A 25,072-nucleotide genomic window follows, 5' to 3' on the forward strand; every position below is an offset into this window, starting at 1 on the left:
AAAAAAACAAACTTTGCTGGTTCTCCCTTTTCACAATCATCCTTATTCTGTTGCTACAAAAGAAAACCTCTCACTGACCCTCTCTCACTTGGGTGCATCTCTCTGGGATGTAAAAAAATCCCTGGGGAGCGCCAAAAAGTCAATGCGAGATATTGTTGCCCTGAGGCTTCTGTCAATCAAGATACCATTAACCTGTGGTGGGGCTTTGTGATTTTTGTGGTCTTGTAAATTTTCTGTTAAGAGCAGAGTGTTGTGTTAGCAATGGAATATTTTGGTTCACATCAGGATATTCTGAATCTAGCCTCAGAGACGACAATTTTCCTTGCCTCCTGAAATCACCAACTACTCTCCAAAACGCATCACTCTTGTGAATATCAAAGGTAGCACTGTCTTATTTCACCCACAAGACAAATTTAGAGCAAGACTATATTTCTATCATGTGCCATGTACGCGTCCATCCCACTCATCTGCCTATGTATTGTCTATGTTAGACTCATAATACAAAAGTAAAATGTTTGCCAGGGTTTCACAGCAAACTTTCGCTTAATTTGAGATACGAAGTCAGATCTTTCTCCTGACACAAAGTCTGGCCTGACTGATTGGTTAAAGCTAAAGATTAGTTTTGCCTGTTCAGTTATATCCTGGTTATTACTCATAAATTGAATGGATTCTATCTTCATCTCTAAAGTTTAGATGGAAATGTTTTAAAAGTACATGTTAGGATAAAAAGAATTTTATTAAAAATATTATATGAGCAAAATTTGATTAGAATCAACAATATTTCCTTTTTTTAACCTTTCCAGGTTACATAACCTATAAGCAAGGGGACTCTAAGTGAAAAAATTATAGATACGATATTAGCCCTTGATAAATCTTTCTGGAACAAGCATAGGATAAAAATTCTTTGTTCTGTTTCCCAGAATTTGATAAAAAACATTCCTCAAATGACTGAAAAGGATTTTATGAGTCAAATACTTGACAGTTCTTTACTTTCAACAAAATCAAAAAAGGGTCTCATCAAGTTGTCAGCTGAGGGATCATTAAAAATAATTTAAAAAAATGCTAGTTTACTAAGTGACTCTGCCTAAAACCACAGAAGAATTCAAACCATCAAATGATCTTTCTATACTATTCCTTTCCAGCTTTAATATCAATGGCAATATTTCTGTGTCTTGAAACTTCCTGTAATGTACAGAAACACCGCAGCAGCTGCAGGAATCTCTGTGAGTTGAAGGCAGGGTGTCAGCCTGGGTGTGGGAGTCGGGGCTGGGCGGTTCCTGGAGACACACGCACACACTTTCCTTCATATGCGCCGGGCCCGTCGCCTGCGGTTTCCTCCCCAGCCGCATCCGCTCCTTTAGCGTCTTTCTCTGCCCCACTCCTACGGAAGATAAAATCTGATTTGAGAACAGGAAATGGTGGGTGAAAGTGCCAACTGCTCATGGATTTGTATGTGAATTTGCATCATCATAAGGTTTTACCATATTTGGTGTTGCTTTATAGTTTTGAAGTCACGTCCAACTCTTTTTTCGGCCCCGTGGATTCGTGGACTGTAGCTCAACAGGTTCCTCTGTCCATGGGATTTTTCCCAGGTAAGAATACTGGAGTGGGCTGCCATTTCCTTCTCCAGGGAGTCTTCCTGACCCAGGAATTGAACCCGAGTCTCTTGCACTGACAAGTGGATTCTTTACCACTGACCTACCCGGGAAGCCCTTTACCATATTTCTACCATGTCAAATATTACAGTCTTTGCAAACACTTAAGTCTCTATCTAAAAATTTTAGATGTTTGCTAAAAAAATATTTAAAGAAATATTTTGCTTCTCAAAGGTTTTAGCAGATACTCAGGCAAAAATAAGTTTTTTGAAGAGCTTTGTCTTAGGAAAATTCTTGCGTATACACAGTAGGGGTCAAATACAAGAATGTTTTTCATTCATAACAACAAAATGCTAGAATAATCAAATGCTCATTTGCACTAGAGTCAAGAAATAATGTATGCTGCATTCAGTCAATGAAATACCATTGAATAATAAAATTTAAGAAATGAAATTTATATTTATCTTTATGGTTTTCAAAGTTGAGTGACAAGAGATAGTTACAAAAGAATATATACATGATGATTTCTTTTATCTGGAGAAGGGCATGGAAACCCACTTCAGTTTTCTTGCCTGGGAGATCCCATGGACAGAGGAGCCTGGTGGACTACAGTCCATAGTATTGCAAAAAGTTGGACATAAACAGGACTGAGCACACATACCTATGAAAGCACGATTTCATTCATCCAAAGTTCAAAGATAGGCAAAACTAAATGTAATATTGCTTGGGATTTACCATGGAAAATCCATAAAGAAAAGCAAGAGAATGATTACTATAAGATTTAGGATAGCGTTTCTCTTGGTTAGAAGGGTGAAGTAATGCATTAAACACAAACCAGGAATTTACAGTATTCAGTTCAGTTCAGTTCAGTCGCTCAGTTGTGTCCAACTCTTTGTGACCCCATGAATTGCAGCACGCCAGGCCTCCCTGTCCATCACCAACTCCCGGAGTTCACTCAGACTCACGTTCATTGAGTCAGTGATGCCATCCAGCCATCTCATCCTCTGTCGTCCCCTTCTCCTCCTGCCCCCAATCCCTCTCAGCATCAGAGTCTTTTCCAATGAGTCAACTCTTTGCATTGAGGTGGCCAAAGTACTGGAGTTTCAGCTTTAGCATCATTCCTTCCAAAGAAATCCCAGGGCTAATCTCCTTCAGAATGGACTGGTTGGATCTCCTTGCAGTCCAAAGGACTCTCAAGAGTCTTCTCCAACACCACAGTTCAAAAGCATCAATTCTTCAGCACTCAGCTTTCTTCACAGTCCAACTCTCACATTCATACGTGACCACTGGAAAAACCATAGCCTTGACTAGACGGATCTTTATTGGCAAAGTAATGTCTCTGCTTTTGAATATGCTATCTAGGTTGGTCATAACTTTCCTTCCAAGGAGTAAGCGTCTTTTAATTTCATGGCTGCAGTCACCACCTGCAGTGATTTTGGAGCCCAGAGAAATAAACTCTGACACTGTTTCCACTGTTTCCCCATAGATTTCCCATGAAGTGATGGGACCAGATGCCATGATCTTCGTCTTCTGAATGTTGAAGTTTAAGCCAATTTTGTCACTCTCCACTTTCACTTTCATCAAGAGGCTTTTTAGTTCCTCTTCACTTTCTGCCATAAGGGTGGTATTATCTGCGTATCTGAGGTTATTGATATTTCTCCCGGCAATCTTGATTCCAGCTTGTGTTTCTTCCAGTCCAGCGTTTCTCATGATGTACTCTACATATAAGTTAAATAAGCAGGGTGACAATATACAGCCTTGGCCTACTCCTTTTCCTATTTGGAACCAGTCTGCTGTTCCTATTTGTTAAACTGCAAGGCAGATACCAAGTTTTTTTTTTTTTTTTTAAAGATACCAAGTTTTAATCTTCTTCCTGTTAAAATTATAAATATGTATTATCCCTTTACTTATACACTGTTCTCCCATATGTCAGTTGTAAAAGTATTAATTAGAATATTATAAATGATAGTGCTGCTAGTTATAAAATTAATATGAAACATTGCAGTACTATTATAATACAGCATTTTTTAGACGCAATGGAAGGAACATTTGGAAGAGATGGGAGGAACACAGGAGTGTCTAAGACTCATATCACTGTAAGGGATAAAAGTAGAGGTTAAGATAAGCAAGAAGCAGCCACAGCCTCTTACAGATAGACACCTCTCATGTTCCTGTTGGAGTCTTCTCTTGTCCAGTCCCCACCCCACCCTGTCCTCTCAGGAACCTCCAGGCAGCTGGGATGTTGGCACCGTCGGGAGGGTGGAAGTATTCTTGTTCTGCACGTTCTTTCTGTTCTGACACAAGAGCCATCTGGCAGCTGGGGCCCAGAAGCAAAGTCATGGTTAGGGTCTGGAAGGAAGGAGGCAGTTCGTTAGCCTCCTAAATCCTGAAGGGCTTTATTAGGAAGCCCTTTATTTATCCAACTGGAGGTTAAGGCAGACACAGTGGTGACTAGGAGTCAGTGAGCTTGCAGGGGCAAAGGCTCACTCCAGACTTCTTGTTGTTTAGTTGCTCTGTCGTGCCTGATTCTTTGCAACCCCATGGACTATAGCCCACCAAGCTCCTCTGCCCACGGGGTTTCCCAGGCAAGAATCCTGGAGTGGGTTGCCAATTTCTTCTGCAGGGGATCTTCCCGACCTAAGGATGGAACTCACATCTCCTGATTCTTTACCACTGAGCCACCCGGGAAGCCCGCAGACTCATTGATTCCAGGACTGTGAGAACAAGGGCAATTCCAGCAGCCACCATTCTGTAAGCCTGTGCTCCCCATCACACAACCTGCCTCGTTGAGAGCCTGCTCAGGACCTTGGCTCTGAAAGCAGGCCACCCCCTTCAGTCACTGTGTCCCCAGGTCCAGTCTCAGCAATACCTTGGGCACATGTTTTTGGCCCCCACATTTCCTGTTATTCTTGCCCCTTGCTCATCCTTAGTGGATATATGGACTTGGGACCACTGACTTCATCTACTGCTCATGCTCTTTGTACTGGGTAAGTGAGGCCAGAGTAAGACCCCTTAGTTTTAGCTTGGCTCTGCCCAAAGATGGGACTTACTTATACAGCCTTCCTCTGGTCTTCCTCCACTTGGGAACTGAGGGCTGATCCCAGTCCACTGCGGGGTCCTGAGGAGACCTGTCATGCTGGTTTGAAGGACTCCAGAGAAGCTAGGATGGGCAGAAAAGTCCCACTCGGCAGCACTCTTCTCACGAGATATCCAAACTATTTATGGTGAGAACGACTCAGGGCTTGGGCAGAACCTGAGCAAAGAACATTCATGTTGGGTCATATACTCAGTGAAAAGGGAGCCAGGCTGGAGCATCTTATCCCATATTCTCCCAAGCGTTTTCATGAGCGTTTTCATCATTCTTTCCAATACATCATGCAAACAGATGACAAAGGTCCATATAGTCAAAGCTATGGTTCTTCCAGTAGTCATGTACAGATGTAAGAGTTGGATCATAAAGAAGGCTGAGCACCGAAGAATAGATGCTTTTGAACTTTGGTGCTGGAGAAGACTCTTGAGAGTCTCTTGGACAGCAAAGAGATCAAACCAGTGAATTCTAAAGGAAATCAAACATGAATATTCATTGGAAGGACTGATGTTAAAACTGAAGTCCCAATACTTTGGCCACCTGATGTGAAGAGCCCACTCATTGGAAAAGATCCTAATGCTGGGAAAGATTGAAGGAAGGAGGAGAAGGGGACAACAGAGGATGAGATGGTTTGATGGCATCACAGGTTCAATGGACATGAGTTTGGGCAAACTCCAGGAGATGGTGAAAGACAAGGAAGCCTGGTATGCTGCAGTCCATGAGGTCACAAAGAGTCGACCTGACTGAGTGACTGAACAACAACAAAATACTGACTATCCAATCTTCCACTTGGGAAGTCATAATGCAGAGTTATAGTAAAGGCTCTGAGAAGTTTTGCAATAAAGATTTCATCCTGTGTCTGCCAAACATAGAGGATAATGAAACTTCATTCTTCCTTCCTTCTTCCTTCCATTTTCCCCTCTCCCTTCCCTTACTTCATCTCTCCTAGCATCCCAAATGACTAGACTTGTCTAGCACGCAATTGGGGTGACTCGTCTCTAGGGACAGGGCTCAATCCACAATAGCAAGTGAGAGGCGGGTCTCCCAGTAATTACGCACTGACCATTCGGCTGACCTTGACCCCCTGGTGCACTTGAGGAAGTACAAATCAACTAGCTCTGTGACACAACCGAAAAGAGCATGTTGGAAGGTCACCCTGACAGATGTTCCATATTATTAGTTGAGTTGGATGAACTCATTATGCTTAATGAGAATGAATTTATGTCATTTTATTGACATAAATTTCCCGGTAAAACATAGATCTAAGTAATAGAATGGTCCCTGTGCACAATGCTCCAGAGTCTTTCAACATGTTTCTGTGATAAATTACTTTACTTAATTGGCACCTTCTGTCATTCTGGTGACATTTTGCCTACTGATCATATAAACAGTTCTTGATTATCGATGCTCTACAAGTGAATCATAAGGTAGATGTTCCGAAACATTGTATGGTGTTTAAATCATTTATATGTAGTCTCGGAGTGCATTCCTTCCTTCTATAAACATTATAAGTAGTCTGAGATCATAGTCCCCTGTTAAGTATGAGAAATAGAGGACTGAAGCAAAACCAATTTCACTTTTTCAACAGAAACTTATAAAATGGGACCTCCTGCATGCAGAATGCTACCCACACAATTTTCTCATCCTTGAGGCATTTTTTTTTAGTATTTTGCAACTGAGAAATCTGAGACTTAGCAACTTTAAACTCTTCCAGGGTCATTTTTTTGCTGTGAGATTCCATTCGAGCGGAAATAAGCAAAATCTTGATATAGATAAAGATAATGCACATTTATACACTGTCACACGTGTGCATCTTCCACATGTGGTTGTGGTTTTGTGTACGTTACTGTACATCACCCTACAGATCACAGTAGTGAACTATCTTTATTTCAAGCCCAGAAGCAAGTGTAGAAGCAGCAGTACATAGCCAATGGTAAATGACAACCCACTCCAGTATTTTTGGCTGGAGAATCCCATGGAGAAAGGAGCCTGGTGGGCTGAAGTCCATGGGATCGCAAAGACATGACTAAAGCGACTTAGCATGCACACATCCAACAAATTCGACTTATGAATGTGCACTCCGAACAAAAGCTCATTGGTACCTAGGGGACTTCCTGTACATAAACAGCTCTGCGGGGTGGGGTGGGGTCCCCTGAGTCACTTTTACACAGCCTCTCCTCGCCCTTGGCTGTGGGGGCTTCAGCATGTCAACATCAAAGGAGATTAGGACCATTAATCTGGTTGTAAAGGGGGGCCAGAGACTTGTCTCAAACTACAATTAAATAGCAAAGTTTTATCAAATATAGGTTATTTAGGCTTTTACTGGGTGCAGCTTTTTATTCTTATGAGTTATCATAGGTTATATTATATGATATATATGGACTTCCCTTGTGGCTCAGCTTGTAAAGAATCCACGTGCAATGCAGGAGACCTGGCTTGGATCTCTGGATCAGAAAGATCCCCTAGAGTAGGAAATGGCAGCCCACTCCAGTATTCTTTCCTGGAAAATCCCATGGACAGAGGGTCTGGTGGGCTACAGTCCACAGTGTCATAGGAGGCAGACAGGACTTACTGACTAAACCACAAAACCACCATATGATATATAACATAATTATATATAATGCATATTGTATAACAGGTTATAAATTATTATTACAGGCTTCTATTAGACATAGGTTGCTTAGTTGCTAAGTCGCTTCTGATTCTTTGTGAATCCGTGGACTATAGCCTGCCAGGCTCCTCTGTCCATGGGATTTCCCAGGCAAGAATACTGGAGTGGGTTGCCATTTCCTTCTCCAGGGGATCATTCTGATCTAGGCGTCAACTCACACCTACTGCACTGCATGCAGGTTCTTTACCACTGAGCCACCAGAGAAACCAGACATAGGTTTTCTTAGACACAGAGTAGGTGGATTTCATTAGACTCTAGGTTATTTGGAGATGCCTGTGTTTGGGGCAGCTGATTAGAATATGGGAGATTAAAGCTCCTTCTACTGACCATGCACCGGGTGCCACCTTTGTCCCCAAGTCCCTCTCAGAACCCTCCATGGCCTGCCAGGCAGTTTGGAAAGCACTGGTTTAGGGTTAGAGCCAGGCTCTTGGCATTGGAAGCTGAGCATCCTGTGACCTTGGCAAGCATCTGATGACCTTAGCAAGCCTCTCCCTCCCCCAGACACAGTCTCCTGGGACAAAGAAGGATTCAGCATCTTGCCCCCAGTCTGTCCCCCAGGGTTTTCTGAAGACTAATGAAACCAAGTCCACAAAGCATTCTTTGTTCCTTGGGGAACAGGGAGATGAAGGGAAGAGAGGAGAAAAGATGCTCTTAAGTTAGATGATCAGGTCTGGCCACACGAGGACAACAGTCTCAGATCCAGCCTGCTGTGCTGGATCTATCCATTCGCTTTTTTAGCAGAAGGGCTCAGAGCCTCTCCCGCTTCCCACTACATCAGGGAGGAACTGGAAAGTGGTTGACAGTTTTGTCTTCCTTCTGGTAGTCCCTAGGCTGTCCTCCTGCACCATCGATTGGTGGGTGTCTGGGGGACCGCAGGGGACGGGAAGGATGAGATCACGTGGCCAGCAGCTAAGCTCCTGTCCTTGACACAGGCTTAGGCGGTGATCCGGCCTGAGACAAGGATTGCTGAGTTACTGTAAAGAGAAAGCCTCTTCTAAATGCTCAGACTCCCTGGCTCTCACCACAGGCTTGAGGGATTTGACTGTGAGTACTTCTGGAATCCTCTCCAGCTTGTTCTTGATTAACCATTGGGATGACAATACACATTTCAGCAAGAAGTAGACCTCACTGCTCTCACCAGAGAAGACTGAACAAGATGTCAGCCATTGTCCTGAAACCCTGATGGATGGACTGGTTGATTCGTGTTTGTATCATTGTTGTGCTTTTGCGCATCATGCAGAGCATCCTGCAGAAAAATAGAGAAGTAGAGATGAAAACACAAAACCAGTGCAATGGTCCCTTCCTAGATTTTAGAGGTGGGTAGACCATCTGATATTGTAAGCAGAATGCAAGGATACGCTTATGAATTTACTTAGAGAGAGGATGCGTAGGTTTGATCAGATTCCTAAACATTCAAAAGCTGCTTGTTCATGAACAAGGTCTGTTGTAAAAGGTTTTGTGTTAATGTGTAGAAGGTATTAATTTAATCTGAGTCAGGTGGAGCGGTGATGGGATGTACAGGTGAAAATATGAACTTCTGAAGGTGGCCACAGATGGCCCTAAGAGACAGTAGCTGGACAAGAGAAGCAGTAAGGATTTCTCCTGGGGTGTTTTAACCTGATGCCTGAAAATAGGAAGGTGAATGAGACCATTCTGGGAGAAGAGAAGAGGACAAACCGATGGTGAGAGAAGCCTGAGTGGAGAATATATGTCTTCAAGGTTCCAAGGAGTCTGCAAATAATTTGGGAAGACAAGGCAAGTATGTTCCCCCAACGCTTACCACCCCTTCCTTAGTAGGGCTGCATGCATGGTTAGTCCCTTCAGTCATGTCCAACTCTGTGACTCCTTGGACTGTAGTCTGCCAGGCTCCTCTATTCATGGAATTTCCCAGGCAAGAATACTGGAGTGGGTTTCCATTTCCTTAGTAGGGAGAATCATAGTAATTTTTCTTTTACAAATACTGTGCTTTATAAGTAAGGGTGGAGAAAGGTGCCCAACCTGTACACATTTGTGGCACCTAATTTAGTATTTAGCAATCATCTAGTAATCTATTTACAGTAAGTCCCCCACATAAGAAGTTCTGTGCTGAGAGTGTGTTTGTCAAGTCCGAGTTTTTCATAGTTCCAACAAAGTTAGCCTGGGTACCAAAGTACCACAGTCAGCTATATACTGCTATTTTTACGCTTGCTTCTGGACATCCTGGGCTTGAAATAAAGACACTTGTACTTCTGTACTCTATACAGTGCTGTACAGTAAAGTACACAAAAGCACAACCATTTGTAGAGAAGGCACACATGTGACATTGTACATCAGACATGTGAACTTACATGATTGAACAAGTGAACGCACATTCACATTTTTGAAAGTTTGCAACCTGGAAGTTTGTAAGCAGGGGACTCACTGTATTATCTCCCCAACTTCAACTCTCTGAGGGCAGGAGCTGTGTCTTCTTCATCGGTGCTTTTCCAGCACCTACCACAGCCTGTATGGCCTAGGCTTTGTATAATGGCCTTGATGACTCCTGCTTCCCTCATCCCCTTCCCGTCCCCCATCAAGAGGTGGTGTCTATTTCTTCACTGCTTGAACACTGGCTGACCACATGGCTGTTTTGACCAATGGAATGTGGAGCAGGTAACTTTATATACACTGTAGAGCTCTGAACGTAAGAGGCCTTGTGGCTTCTGCGTTCCCTGTCTGGAAACCCTGCGAGCCCATGTCCAAGCCAGCTAGAGGCACCGCCTGCAGAGACAGAGCCTGGACAATCAGAGAACAGGAGAGGAGAGACACAGCTACCCCACAGCCTCTCTGGTCATCTGAGCAGAGATACCGGATGTAGACATGAAACGATCTTGCATCCTCCAGCCTAGCTGAACCGTCCCAGCCAACACCACGTGAAACAGACACAGGCTGTTCCAACCCAGACCTGCCCGAATCTCAGAATGCTGATCAGATGAAGGTGTGTGGAAATAGGAAGCCTCTACGTTTTAAGTTGCAATCCACTAAATTTTAAGAGCAACAGATTATTTGATACGACGGCAGATAGATGACACTTAACAGACATGTATTGGTGAATGAATAAACGAGTGAAGCTAACCTGGTCTCCTCACTAAAGAGATGCAGATTATCTCTGAGGAATGTCAGGTCCATCAGTATATACTTGTTAACCACTCATCTGAGTATGTAGGGTTAAATAAATACTGCTATCAAATTTACTGTGTCGATTATCTTATACCAGCTCTCCCTGGTGGCTGTCTGGAAGATGTCCTGCTTTACGGGACACGGAAGTGAGTCCTATGGACAGAGTGACACGGGGCTTCAGAGAGGTGGGTTGGAGGGACACATGGCTGCTTAGGGCGGTGGAGTAAGGCTTCTGAGGGGGTGACTTCTGAGATGAGGGGGTTTCCTCCACCGTCTGGAGCAGCAGAGAGAGCCTTGCAAGCAGTGGAAACTAAATGACCAAAGACACAGAAGCTGGAGACGTTTCACAGCAGGCAGAGACCCACGAGCCGCTTCCAGGACTGTTTTGTTTCACCAGAACTTACCGATGGTTTTAAGATTCCATGTGTACCTGAGGGAGTGGTGGATGGCGGGGGGCTGGTGGCTGACGGAGGAAATGCCAAGGAGGTGAGCTGGAACCTGAGTTTGGGCAGTCCTTGTGGTCTGCAGAAGTAGAAGCTTTCCCTCAGGACACCGGCAACCACTGGAGGATTTTTTTTTTTAATGTTTGATAGGCTTTATTTTTTTAGAGTAATTTTAGATTCTCAGCAGTATTGAAGAGAAGATACAGAACTTTCCCGTATACACCCCGCCCTCACGTATGCACAGCCTCCCTCGTTATCAACATCCCACACCAGAGGGACACAAATGATGAGCCTCCACCGACACACCCTGGTTCTCCAAATTCTACCGTTTGTGTTGGGTCACTCTGGATGTATATCCTGCGGACTAATTTACGACGGCGTACACCTCACTGCCTTTGTGCTCGCTGCAGGCCGTCAGGAACAGTCGCATGAACTGCGCGCTGCTCAGTCAGGTTGTAGTCTGGGTGTGTATCTATGTGGCCCCTCGATTTCCAGGTGCCTGGCACATAGTAGGTGTTCAATAAACATACAGTAAAGTGAATGCAAAGCTGTCTTTCAAGATTCTCTACTATTCCTTCAGCTCCTTCTGTTTATTTGTGGCCCAGGAAGATAAGATTGAAATATTAATGTAGAGAAAAAGTGGTTTCTAGCCCAGAAGTTCTTTCCAAGTCTTTTTCAAACCAACAAATTCCCTGGCATCTAAATCCTAAGTCTGAACCTGTTTATTCTAGTTTGGAAAAGACTTCAGACACGACCCCCAACCTGACACAGGACCTATGTTATTCTCATTTTATCATCAAAAACTTCATCTTTTCATAATTTCTCTTCTTAGCTGCAAGATCCTGGCAAGTTTGAACTTGGCACAGATGTAAAGAACAGACTATTGGCCTATGTAGAAGGTGAGGGTGGGATGATGTGAGGGAATAGCATTGAAACATATATATTACCATATGTAAATTAGATGATCAGTGCAAGTTCGATGCATGAAGCAGGACACCCAAAGCCAGTGCTCGCGGCAACCCAGAGGGATGGGGTGGGGAGGGAGGTGGGAGGTGGATTCAGGATGGGGGGACACATGTGCACCTGTGGGCGATTCATGTCAATGTATGGCAAAACCACCACAATATTGTAAAGTAATTATCCTCCAATTTAAAAAAAATGTATATATGCATATATAAAAGAGGAGCCTAAGGAGACATGATTGTAATGTGGTCTCCCAGATGGGATTCTGGAAAAATAAAAAGATATTAGGGGAAAATCGAAGCTATCTGAATAAGGTATGGCCTTTAGTAAAAAAAAGAAAGATAAACATATAAGGGCTAGATCGTAATAGATATGAAATCAGAGAAATTTCATATGGCAACTCATGAAAAAAATCCACTGGAGGATTTTAAGCAGAGGTGCAACATGACCTGATCTGTAAAGACAGCCCCCGGGTTGTGAGACTTAAGGAGCAATCCAGGTGTCTGAGTCTGACCCCAGGTAGCAGGCTCCGCTTTCTGTTTGAAGCTGGCTGCCTTGCTAGAAGGGTATTTCCCTGAGGCCACTCCATGTCCTTGTTCATCTCTTTCCCACGCACAGAGGTCATCAAGTGTCACTGCTGAGATAAGGATACCTGCTAACTCGTGTACTTGTTCTTCAGACATTGACACGACCAAAAGGCTCTTGGAATTGCATTTTCCTCCTGTGGTTATAAAACCTGTATAGTGCCTGAGTGTCTGTAAACACTTACTTAAAGACAGAAGATCCCCTGGAGAAGGGCGTGGCAACCCACTCCAGTATTTTTGCCTGGAGAATTCCAAGAACAGAGAAGTCTGGTGGGCTACAGCCCGTAGGGTCACAAAAAGTCAGACACGACTGAAGCAACTTAGCACACAAAGACAGAAAAGACCAGAAAGTAGAATCTCACAAAAAGGATGTGTTTTCAGAAATCCCTTAGACACATTCTTAAGTGAGCAACTCATGATTTTCTGCAAATATTTTCTGTGGGCTCAGAACCACATATTAGGGGACTTTTACGAGTTGAGTGGACCCTGTTCTGGAATGCATTAGACTTCAGAGGCCAGAGAGGGTTTGGTTCTCCCTCTGATCCCCGGGATTTATGACATTTTTAATCAGGAAGAAGGATCTGCAAGATTTCTTCCAATTTCAAATGAAGGCAAAATTTATGTGCGGTCGGGTGAATTGGCCGTCTCTTTCTAGGAAAGGCCATTTCATTTCCAGCTTTCATTTAGAGTTGAGATTGATTTATCCCCTTGGTTAAGTGCCACCTGGTACTTGAACTGAGGTGTTTGTGAGATGTTTATTAGACTGTGGCCTGAGGCTGGTGGTGTGCCTGGCTCAGTGGCACCACTGTCCTGTCCCCCCACAAGCCACTGCCAGGCTGCACACACTCACGCTCAAAGCAATGCCAGTCCCAGTCATAGAATAAGTACAAGGCGATCAAACCTCTACCAACGCCTTTCCAAGAGCCCCAAAGAGGATCTCAGTCTTGTTCCCAGTGAAACATTTTGAAACATAGAGTTTCCATCTTTGCTGGCATATTCCAGTCCCAAATTCTGCTTCTCTCTAAAGTGAAAGTGAAAGTCACTCTGTGAGTCCAGGCCAGAATACTGGAGTGAGTAGCCTTTTCCATCTCCAGATCTCCCCAGCCCAGGGATCGAACCCAGGTCTCCCACATTGCAGGTGGATTCTTTATCAGCTGAGCCACCAGGGAAGCCCAAGAATACTGGAGTGGGTAGCCTATCCCTTCTCCAGTGGATCTTCCTGGCCCAGGTATCGACTCAGGGTCTCCTGCATTGCAGGCAGACTCTTTACCAACTGAGCTATCAGGGAAGCTACCAAGGAAGCCATAAAACTCTCTCTAAAGGTCTCACTCTTTGCTCTCTTCCTTTTCCTTGTTTAGTCCAAGTCTTTATCTTCTCAAATCAACGTCATCCCCTCAGCCTTCATTATCTGGATCCAACCAGACAAAGATGAGCCGGGAATGACGGTCACCAGAATCTTCTTCCCACAACAACAGAGTGTTGGAGAAGTCAGGAAGAATTCTGAGTTCTGAACCTGGGCCTCGGAGGCCTCTCTGCCTCTGTTCTGGTCACAAGAGCAAGCCAAGAAGCCTGTGGGAGTCTAAGACTGTGGGAGGTGCACAGGAGATGGGGCCGATGAGGGCATCCTTGACCACCCAGGCCCCCACGTACACACCAGTTGACCACAGCTGTGGGCAAGCCCAGGAGAGACCAGCCAAGCCTAGTCCAGATCAACAGAACCACCCAGCTGCCCCCCAGAATTGTGAGTGTCAATTCAGAGCTATTGTTATAGGCCATTGAGTTTTGCTGTGAATTTTTGTTATGACGCAGTACTGTGGCCATAGGTAGGCAATGGGGACTGTCCACCGCCTTAAGTGTATCTCGATCCAGGTTAAAGTCTAGCCTCTACCTCACCTAATCCTAAGGAGGTATCTTTGCCCACGTCAACCTACCACACGATTGTCCACTCAGCCGCATTTCCTTAGCATACATTAGGCATCAATCTTATTTCTGTCTTGTGACTTTTCCCATTTTCCTCTTGTACAGAAGAGGCTCACTATTGAGGCAGGGAAATTTTCCCTCCTTCCCTTCTAGGTTCTTTGGTTGGCCTAATAATTAAATGGACATAACATGGATTAATAGGAAAAAAATCAAATTTCATTTCATGTGTACAGGAGACCCCCTCAAAATATGAGACTCAAAGAAATGACCAAGCTTTCATACCTTTTAGACAAAGAAACAGTAAATTTGTAGAGACTTGACAAGACAGAGGAGTTTGGCCTTGGGGTAGTAAATTAGTGAAGAAATAGCAAGATTAGTTTGTTCAGCCTTCTCAGACCTAAATTCCCTATTTCTGGTGGTAAGGATGCCTTCTACCCTCCTGGGACAGGGAGTGGACCTTCCACAGGGGAGATTTATCTCCTGCTTTCAGAGGGACAAGGGAGGGTCAGAATGTCCTTCTTGTCCTGGCTGTTTCTCAGATAACTTTAATTCAAAGTAATCAATGTGCCAAAGTGACATATTCAGGGGTGGCATATTCTGTTCCCCTTCATTCTGTGACCTTGCCACACTGCCCCCACCAAAACTGTGTCCCATTTCAGCAACTCATGATGTAAGATCATCACCACTGCAGGGAAAAAAGAACTTTTAACCATCCACATAAAATCAATAATATTAATTCTTAAACTTGCCTCATGCATGTTGTTCCATGACAAATGTTTGTCAAGAGAGAAACAAAAAGCAAAGAAAGCACATGAGAGATTTCCCTGGCAGTCCAGTGCCTAAGACTCTTTGCTCCCAATGCACCAGGTCGGGGTTATCAAACCTGGTCAGGAAACCAGATCTCACATGCTGCAATTAAAGATCCCACATGCCACTACTAAGACCCAGTGCAGCCAAATAAATTGATTGTTATTTAAAAACAAAAAGCAAAACCAAGCAGACAAAATACTTGAGTGTTATCCAAGCAGGGAAGAAGTCCCCAGGTTAGATGGCGCTAGTTCCCAACCCCCTGCCCTCCCCCTCCTCCACTGTGTCTGGAACTCTCTTTCTCCAGAAGAGATGGCAAGCTTCCTGAGGGCAGCATCCTTCTCGTCTCGCTTTCATGTCTCTCTTGAGACCTTACAGGGCACCAAGAAAGAGGCCACCATAGATGACTGCTGGGGGACTACTTGGGTGTGTCTGACTCTTTGTGAGCCCGTGGACTGGAGCCCACAAGGATTTTCCATTCATGGGATTCTCCAGGCAAGAATACTGGAGTGGGTAGCCATTCCCTTCTTCAGGGATCTTCCTGACCCAGGGATGGAACCCATGTCTCCTGCATCTCCTGGATTGGTGGGCAAATACTTTATCGACTGAGCTACCTGGGAAGTCCAATCACTGGCTACTTGACGGACACATTAAAAGGTTTAGAAGCACCCGCTCCTTCTCCCAAAGGATGGATATGTTGCAATTGTTGCCTGCTCTGTCCTCCTCCTCTCATTTCTCCTTGATCACTACCTTGGAAGAGTCTTCCATCCCCACCCCAGGGAGCCCACTTCATTTCCTAATGACTTTCCCTGCTGAGAACATTCTTGTCTTGCTGTATCTAACCCAAATTTCCCCTTCTGTAGCTTCAGGCCAGTGCTCCTTAGTCTAAATCCTCTGAAAGGGAGAATAATTCCCTTGATTAATTTATATTGTAATCTCAAAGCTGTTTATACATCACAGTTTCTGCTTCCTCTGGAGTCTCCTTTCTTCCTAGATTAGAGGAATAAGATTTCTCTCTCTCCATTTCTTTCCTATACCTGCATTTTTGGTTTACAAACCTCTAAGGTGTTTCTAAGTGTTGTATTGAGATATCTTTCTTTCTGGGCTGATGTATAATAATTGCTCTCATTTATTGAATATTTACTGCTGCCCTAGGCAGCAGGCTAAGCATTTCTACACACATTATTTTGTTTGACTCTCAGAATAAGGTGAGTGCTGTTATTAACCTTATTTAATCCATGAAGAACCCAAGCCAGAGAGATTAAGTAATATGTGAAAGTACACACAGCTGATTAGTGTCAGAGCTGGGGCTTGAACTCTGGTCTTTTTAAGTACAAACTATTTCTTTTTGTTTTGTTTTTATTATCCTTTAAATTGAAGTAACAGTTGATTTTTACACACACCAGGCGATATGATGCTACTGGTCCAGTGTTTTTGCTGAGTTGCTCAAGTGTGTCTGACTCTTTGTGACCCCACGGATTGTAGCCCACCAGGCTCCTCTGTCCATGGAGTTCTCCAGGCAAGAACACTGGCGGCCATTCCCTTCTCCAGGGCATCTTCCCGACCCAGGGATCGAACCCACATCTCCCACATTGACAGGCAGATTCTTTACCTCTGAGCCACCGGGGAAGCCCTCGCTGATCCAGGGGCCACAGCTAAAGCAGCATGAAGGGTAGGTGATCTCAAAAGCAGGTCCCCTTCATCGTGAACATTCAGTGATGTTGTTGGGATTCTTAAACTCACTTGGCCATCCTCGTCCCAGACTCTTACCCACTTTGACCTGCATCCTTCTGCGTCATGCCTCTATCAAGCCAACATCTTGACTTCCCTTTGACTTTAATTATAGGCTCATTTGGTGATTTTTGGATGCTTGACCTTACCAGATACTGCAAATGATACATCCTGATATGAGAGCATCCCGAATTTTTCCAGGATGAGCACACGGGAGGTATCATAGGCTCTAAGAGCCCACAAGAAGACCGGAGCTCGCTAAATGGGAAACATGACGATCTCTCCACAGGAACTGAGGGTCACAGTTTCAAACTTAGGCTTTTGGTCTCTTCTGATAAGATCCCCATATGGATTGCTGTGGAGATACAGGGCAGAAATTTATTTATCCAGCCATTTGACAAATACTCTTTGTCTCTGATATGCCAGGCAATATTCTAGGTGCTGGGGACATAGCAGCCAGCAAGACAAAAAATTGCTTGCTCTAATGGAGCTGCATTTCAGCAAGAGAATCAGATAAGAAATCGGCAAACAAGTAAATTCATAACATAATGTCAAGCAGTAATAAGTGCTTTGAAAAAAAATAATTTGTCAGGTTTAGGGAATGGAACTTGCTGGCAGAGGAGGGGGAGCAATTTTAGACAGAGTAGTTGGTAAAGATGTTGCTGGGGAGGGACATTTGAGTAGAGATGAGTCACACATAGGGCTTCTCCAGTGGCTCAAAGGTTAAGAATCTGCCTGCAATGCAGGAGATGCAGGTTTGATTCCTGGGTCTGGAAGATCCCTTGGAGGAGAGCATGGCAACCCATGGCAAGTCATATAGAGGAGTAAGGTGTGCAGAGCTCTGGAGGTGGGGACATTCCATGCAGGAGGAGAAGCTGGTGGTGAGGTCCTCATGCAGAAATCACCCAGGAGTATCCGGGAGACAGCAGACACCCACAGGGGCCGAGGACGTTAGCAGGGGCAGAAGTGACAGGAGGCGAAGTCAGTAAGGGAGGCAGGGGCTGCTCAGAGCCTGGGTGGCTTTGGAGAACTTGAGTTTTGGAGATCCCAGGACGGCTGTGAGCAGGAGACGGATCCTCTCGATGCGTGATTTTTATGAGCTTACGAAGCGCTGGGAATCTGGAAGTCAGGCCACAGCCTATTTTTCTTTTTTTTAATCTTAGATTTATCTTTGGCTGTGCTGGGCTGCACAGGCTTTTTTCTAGTTTTGGAGATTGGAGGCTACTCCCTATTTGTAGTGAGAGGGCTTCTCATCGTGGTGGCTTCTCTTGTTGCCGAGCACAGGCTCTAGGCAGTGGTTGCGGCTCCCAGGCTTAGATGCTCTGCGGCACGTCGAGTCCTCGTGGACAAGGGATCGAACCTGGGTCTCCTGCATTGCCAGGTGAATTCTTTACCACTGACTCACCAGGGAGGCCCCAGAGCCTATCTTTATAAATAAAGTTTTATTGGAACACAGCCATATCCATTAATTTACATGAAGCTTCTGGCTGCTTTTGCACTGCCAAGATAGACTTGAGAAGTTGGGACAGACTTGCCCGTCCATCCTCTACACGAGCACCAGATGGATCTGCCTACAGTGTGAATCTGACGATGCCAGGCCCGCCTCCCTTGTATCACTGGTTCTCCATCCTCTACAGGCCAAGTCCAAGCTCCTTTTCATGGAGGAAAAAAAAAGCTTGTGAAACAAACATCCAAATGTTTCACCATCTGCCTCCAGCCTCACCTTCTACTTTCCACACTATAAGCAATGACTTGGGCGTATTGAATCTCACTCTACTTTCCTTCTGGGTTTCTGTCTGACTGTTCCCTCTACCTGAATGCTCTCCTTGCCTAGCCCCTTCCATCACTAGTTTGTCTTCTATTTATCCTTGAAGGCTCCTCTCAGATGTCTCTTCCCCTGACCTCTCTATGCAACCCCCGCCCCTACTTGGATATGGAGGTACACCCCATCCTCTGACTTCCTGTAACACTCTGTGTACACATTTGTATTGCCTCCCGAGTTTCTCTTCATCTGTCTCCATCCATTAGAGGGAAACTAACTCAGACTTCCTTAAGTGAGGAGGAACTTGAACACAGACTCTTGCTGATGGGAAGGTGGGGGCTGGTTGGGTTCCTGGGTTGCCTGATCTGGAAGCTTCGGTTCAGTCTCTCTGTTTTGGCCCTGTTCTCCTCCAGGTTCTGTCTTCCTCTCCACGTCGAATGCATGCTGGTTATAATGGTTTCATTACATCCCATGACCAGAAGGGCTTCCCAGTGGCGCTAGCAGTAAAGGATCGGACTGCCAAAGTAGGACATGTGGGTTTGATCCCTGGGTTGAGAAGATCTCCTGGAGTAGAGAATGGCAACACACTCCAGTTTTCTTGCCTGGAGAATTCCATGGATAGGGGAGCCTGGTGGGCTACAGCCCATGGGACTGAAAAGAGTCAGACAGGTGCTTTCTGTATCCACCATTAGAGGAATCTCCTTGAAGACAGTGATGTTTCCTGTTTCATATTTACAGCCTAACACTGGGCCCAGTGCTTGGTATGTGGTAGACACTCAGGAAAGCTGTGATGAAGGACTGAATTATAATAACATTAGAAACAATTTAGTTAGGAGAAAGACAACCTTCAGAGAAAAGCCACACTTGGGCCAAATGCAGAAAATATACTTCACACCATTTTATTCCCTACCTGCACAGCCAACCTTGGCCTTCATTATTCCAGATGATTTGTGTCCTCTTAATTATAGATGTCATTATCAATGATTAAAATTAAGTAGGTGCCTAGTGGACGAAGATTCAAAGAACAGGGAATGCCATTAACACAGACTGATGAGCAGCGAAGGAAAAGCCCTCTGAGCTATGGCTCCCACATTCTGCTGGGTGCTGTTGGTGGTGGTCACTTAATGAAAGCAGAAAGTCACCGAGTTCAGATACTACCCAAATGTGCTGAAGCTGTTGAGTGAATGATTCCTAGGAACTTTAATCACTGTTTTCAGAGTCCCTCAGGGGACAGAAGCATTTAGACTTAATTAATACTACTTTCAGCACTCAGCACCTCACCCTGGGTCTACAAGATGGTGGTGGAAAGCTGTGCTGATCTCTGCTAGTCAGTAACCTTCCTGGATGAACAACTTTTGGTTATGAGGGACATGAACCCAACTGGAACCAGTCTGAGATTCCCAAGTTGCTCTCAGAGTCTAAGGAAGAGAGACATTCCTTGGTCGTCAGTGGTTAAGACTCCACGCTTCCAAAGCAGGGACCATGGGTTTGATCCCTGGTGGGGCTTCGCTAGTGACTCAAATGGTAAAGAATCTACCTGCAATGTAAGAGATCCATGTTTTACCCCTGGGTAGGGAAGGTCTCCTGGAGAAGGGAATGGCAACCCACTTAAGTATTCTTGCCTGGAGAATTCCATGGACAGAGGAGCTTGGTGGGCTACAGTCCATGGGGTCTCAAAGAGTCAGACATGACTGAGCAACTTCCACTTCCATATGTAATTTATGGGTCTTCCTTAGTGGTTCAGACGGTAAAGAATCTGCCTGCCAATTCAGGAGACACAGGAGCCATGGGTTCAATCCCTGGGTCAGGAAGATCCTCTGGTGGAGGAAATGGCAACCCACTCCAGGAGTCTTGCCTGGAGAATTCCATGGACAGAGGAGCCTGGCAGTCTATAGTCCATGGAGTTGCAAAGAGTGAGACATGATTGAGCGTCTAACACTTTCACTTTCAAGAAACTAAGATCCCACATGCTGCATGGCACAGCCAAATTGAAAAAAAGAAAGAGTTAAAGGAAGAGCTGACCCAGAGGGATGGTACGGGGAGGGAGGTGGGAGGGGGGTTCAGGATGGGGAACACGTGTACACCCATGGCAGATTCTTGTTGATGTATGGCAAAACCAATACAATATTGTAAAGTAATTAAAATAAATACATTTAAATTAAACAACAACAACAACAACAAAAGGAAGAGCTGAAAGCCAAGCCTTGGGAAAGAAGGACAGATGGCACAGGGGGAACCGGATGGAGGAATCTGAACTCCACTGTGATTTACTCCCTCTCCCTCTTGCTCTTCCCTCTCTCTGGTTTTGGGCATCTCTCTTCCCCTTGTTTTGTATATAAAACTGGGCTCATTGCATCTGCAGCTCCTTGCTTTGCTTCTTCTTAGAGAGAAAAAAAACCCTCAGGAAATAATCTGATTGGACCAAACTTGAACGATATCCATAAGGTCTGGACCCATTAGAGGCCGTGGGCCATGGCTCAGTGACTGGACCAGCTTGAGTTAGAGATCCAGCCTCCAACCAGTTACTGTGTCAGTGAGCTGACTTCATGCACCTCCTTCTGCATCTGTTGGGAATGCCACGTGAAGAGGTGAGCATAGACTCTGAAGCTCCTTTTTAGCTGCACAACCTTGGACTAGTTATGTAACCCCTTGTGCCCAATCTGCTACTGGATTGTAGCAATCTGCTACTGGATTGTAAATGGAGATGTTAATAATGATAGATATAGATATATATATATATATATATATATATATATATGTTATACATAAACATGGGCTTCCTTGGTAGCTTAGGGTGGTAACGAATCCCCCTGCAATGCAGGAGACCCTAGTTTGATTCCTGGGTTGGAAAGATTCCCCTGGAGAAGGGATAGGCTACCCACTCCAGTGTTAATGGGCTTCCCTGGTGGCTCAGACAGTAAAGAATATGCCTGCAATGTGGGAGTCCTAGGTTCGATCCCTGGGTTGGGAAGATCCCCTGGAGAAAGGCATGGCAACCCACTCCAGTATTCTTGCCTGGAGAATCCCATGGACAGAGGAGCCTGGAGGGCTACAGTCCTTGGTGTGGCAAAGAATCAGACATGACTGAGTGACTAAACACAGCACAGCACAATGTATAAATACATGTTTTATACACACACACACACATATATATACAAACATACATACACAAGGGCTTCCCAGGTAGCACTAGAGGGAAAGAACCAGTATGCCAATGCAAGAGACCTGAGACATGAGTTTGATTCCTGGGTTGGGAAGATCCCCTGGAGGAGGGCATGGCAACCTACTCCAGTATAATTGCATGGAGAATCTCATGGACAGAGGAGCCTGGTGGGTTACAGTCTACAGTCGATGGGGTCACAGAGAGTTGGACACGACTGAAGTGGCTTAGCACACGCATATATACACATACATTTGAGGACTAAACTATGTGTGTGTGTGTATAATATTTATTTTCACAATATTTCAATATCAGTATTATTATTGGGGTAATGAAGATAATTGAGATAAAAAAGGGATAATAATAATATATATCATGAGAACTAAATATAAACATATGTAGAATAAATGAAAATATATATGTAAGCACTAAGCACTTTCTATGTATCCCTGGATATATTTATTTGAATGTGTGCATATGTGTAGAATATTCATTTGTTCTCACATGGTCACAGTGTCCATATGATTATCATCCCCATTGCTTAGAACAATGTCTGACACATAGGAAAGGTTATGCAACATCCTAATGGCAGTATTGGAATCGTGGCCCACGTGGGGCCCTGTCTCTTGGACTCAGTTGACTGCTACTTGGATCCACTGACACTGGCTGGATACGAATCCAGGAGGACTCGATTCTGGGTCATCTGAAGCAATTCTGAACCACTCTCAGAAGTGAAGTGAAGTGAAAGTCACTGAGTCGTGTCCGACTCTTTGCAACCCCATGGACTATACAGTCCATGGAGTTCTCCAGGCCAGAATACTGGAGTGGGCAGCATTTCCCTTCTCCAGGCGATCTTCCCAACCCAAGGATCGAACCCAGGTCTCCTGCATTGCAGGCGGATTCCTTACCAATTGAGCTATCAGGGAAGCCTACTCTCCAAAGGCATCTTCAGTTCTTCTGACTAAAGTCAAGCTTGGTTTGTGGGTCTGCACCAGCATGGAAAGTCAACTATCCCCTTTCTCCTCCATGGGCCATTGGCATGTCAATTCAGGAATGCAACTCTAGGTCAAGGTTATGGACACCATAAAACATCTTGCTTTGTATAGTTTGTTAGACTTGGAAATCATTATATGTAGTATCAAGATAGATAGCATTAAGCCATATTCGCTCCTACTCTGAACGTTTTTGAAAGAACAGGTTGAATCAATAACCACATGATATAACATGCTACCCTCAGTTGATAGGGGCTTCCCTGGTGGCTCAGAGGTTAAAGCATCTGCCTCCAATGTGGGAGACCCGGGTTCAATCCCTGGGTCGGGAAGATCCCCTGGAGAAGGAAATGGTAACCCACTCCAGTATTCTTGCCTGGAGAATCCCATGGATGGAGAAGCCTGGTAGACTACAGTCCATGCGGTCGCAAAGAGTTGGACACGACTGAGCAACTTCACTTCAGTTGACAGAGGCATCTGATAAATCCCGTTTCTATTTTGCCAGTGAGTGCCTTGTGAATGAGTTTTCTGGCTCCAACTACGGCATTCTTGAGTGTACAAAGTTCTTCAAAATTCTTCTTTAACATTCAAAAAACTAAGATCATGGCATCCACAGACATTCCTGGCAAATAGATGGGCGCAAAGTGGAAACAGTGGTGGATTTTATTTTCTTGGGCTTTAAAATCACTGCAGATGGTGACTACAGCCATGAAATTAAAAGACACTTGCTATTTGGAAGAATACCTATGACAAACATAGTGAATTAAAAAGCAAAGACATCACTTTGCTGACAAAGGTCTGTATAGTCAAAACTATGGTTTTTCCAGTAGTCATGTACAGGCTTCCCCGGTGGCTCACACAGTAAAGAATCTGCCTGCAATGCAGGAGACCTGGGCTCAATCCCTGGGTTGGGAAGATCCCCTGGAGGAGGCATGGCAACTCACTCCAGTATTCTTGCCTGGAGAGTCCCATGGACAGAGGAGCCTGGCAGACTACAGTCCATGTGGTCACAAAAAGTCAGACACGACTGAGCAAGTAAGCACGCATGCGGGGCACTCAAGTACGGATGTGAGCGCTGGACCATAAAGAAGGTTGAGGGTTGACGAATTGATGCTGTTGAATTGGGGTGCTGGAGAAGACTCCTGAGAGTCCCTTGGACTGCAAGGAGATCAAACCAGTCAGTCCTAAAGGAAATCAACCTTGAATATTCATTGGAAGGTCTGATGCTGAAGCTCTAATATTTCGGCCACCTGATGCAAAGAGCCCGTTCATTGGAAAAGACCCTGATGCTGGGAAAGATTGAAGGCAGGAGGAGAAGGGAACAACAGAGGATGAGATGGATGGCATCACTGACTCAACGGATATGAGTTTGAGCAAAATCTGGGAGATGCGGAAGGACAGGGAAGCTTAGCATTCTGCAGTCCATGGGGTTGCAAAGAGTCAGACATAACTTGAGTGAAAAATAAAAACAACAAATTCTTCAACAGCTCTCATGGCTCTTTGAACAAAATTTGCTGTCCTTATCAGAGCCTATAAGGCTCTCAATTTTTTCAACATGGTGGCCTCATTTAATGAAATTAATGAAAATTATAAACTGAGTTCCTCAGTGGCACTGGCCTCATTCCAGCTGCTGAATAGCCACATCTGTACTGTTAATGCAGAGACAGAAGGTTGCCGTCATCTCAGAAAGTTCGATTGGATGTCCCTGCTCTGTACAGGCTAGCCCATACTATCTCACAACATCACCATGGGATACCTTCTTTCATTTCAGAACATTTTTTATTTTCTCCAGTGCACCCAACTCTTCTCCATGATCAATCGCACCTCTCCCCTCTTCACCTCTCTGTGACGTCAGGTGTCATGGTAAATGCCACTTCCTTCAAGCGTTCTTCCATGATCCCTACCCCCAACCTCAGCAATGTGCCACTCTCAGTCTCTCTCCTAGTGGCCTGCCTTTTCCTTTCATAGTACTTAGATTTATGTAGGTTTTAGATTTTGTTTTATAGGTAATGCCTAACTTTCCCATTAAGCTATATGTTCTTGATGTAGATCATTAAGAACTTTGTTACTATATCGCTTCTGCTCTGTGTTTCTGTTTTTTGGACCCAGGGCAGGTGGGATGTTAGCTCCCCAACTGGGGATCGAACCTCCAACCCCTGCATTGGAAGGTGAAATTCTAACTACTGGACTGCCAGGGAAGTCCCCTAAGCTGTAGGCTCTT

The 25,072-nt window shown here is 44.7% G+C and overlaps 1 long non-coding RNA gene across 1 annotated transcript; it reads right to left on the minus strand.

The window, feature by feature from the left end:
• Positions 1 to 900: 900 nt before the first annotated feature.
• On the minus strand, positions 901 to 13,969 carry LOC132345591 (uncharacterized). The gene is made up of 3 exons (XR_009495044.1): positions 13,812 to 13,969; positions 8,493 to 8,600; positions 901 to 1,381 (listed from the first exon to the last, which is right to left on the minus strand). It is a non-coding gene; the product is annotated as an uncharacterized lncRNA (long non-coding RNA).
• Positions 13,970 to 25,072: the final 11,103 nt, after the last annotated feature.

Source organism: Bos taurus, chromosome 6 (genome assembly GCF_002263795.3).
Source record: "Bos taurus isolate L1 Dominette 01449 registration number 42190680 breed Hereford chromosome 6, ARS-UCD2.0, whole genome shotgun sequence".
Classification (NCBI taxonomy): Eukaryota; Metazoa; Chordata; class Mammalia; order Artiodactyla; family Bovidae; genus Bos; species Bos taurus.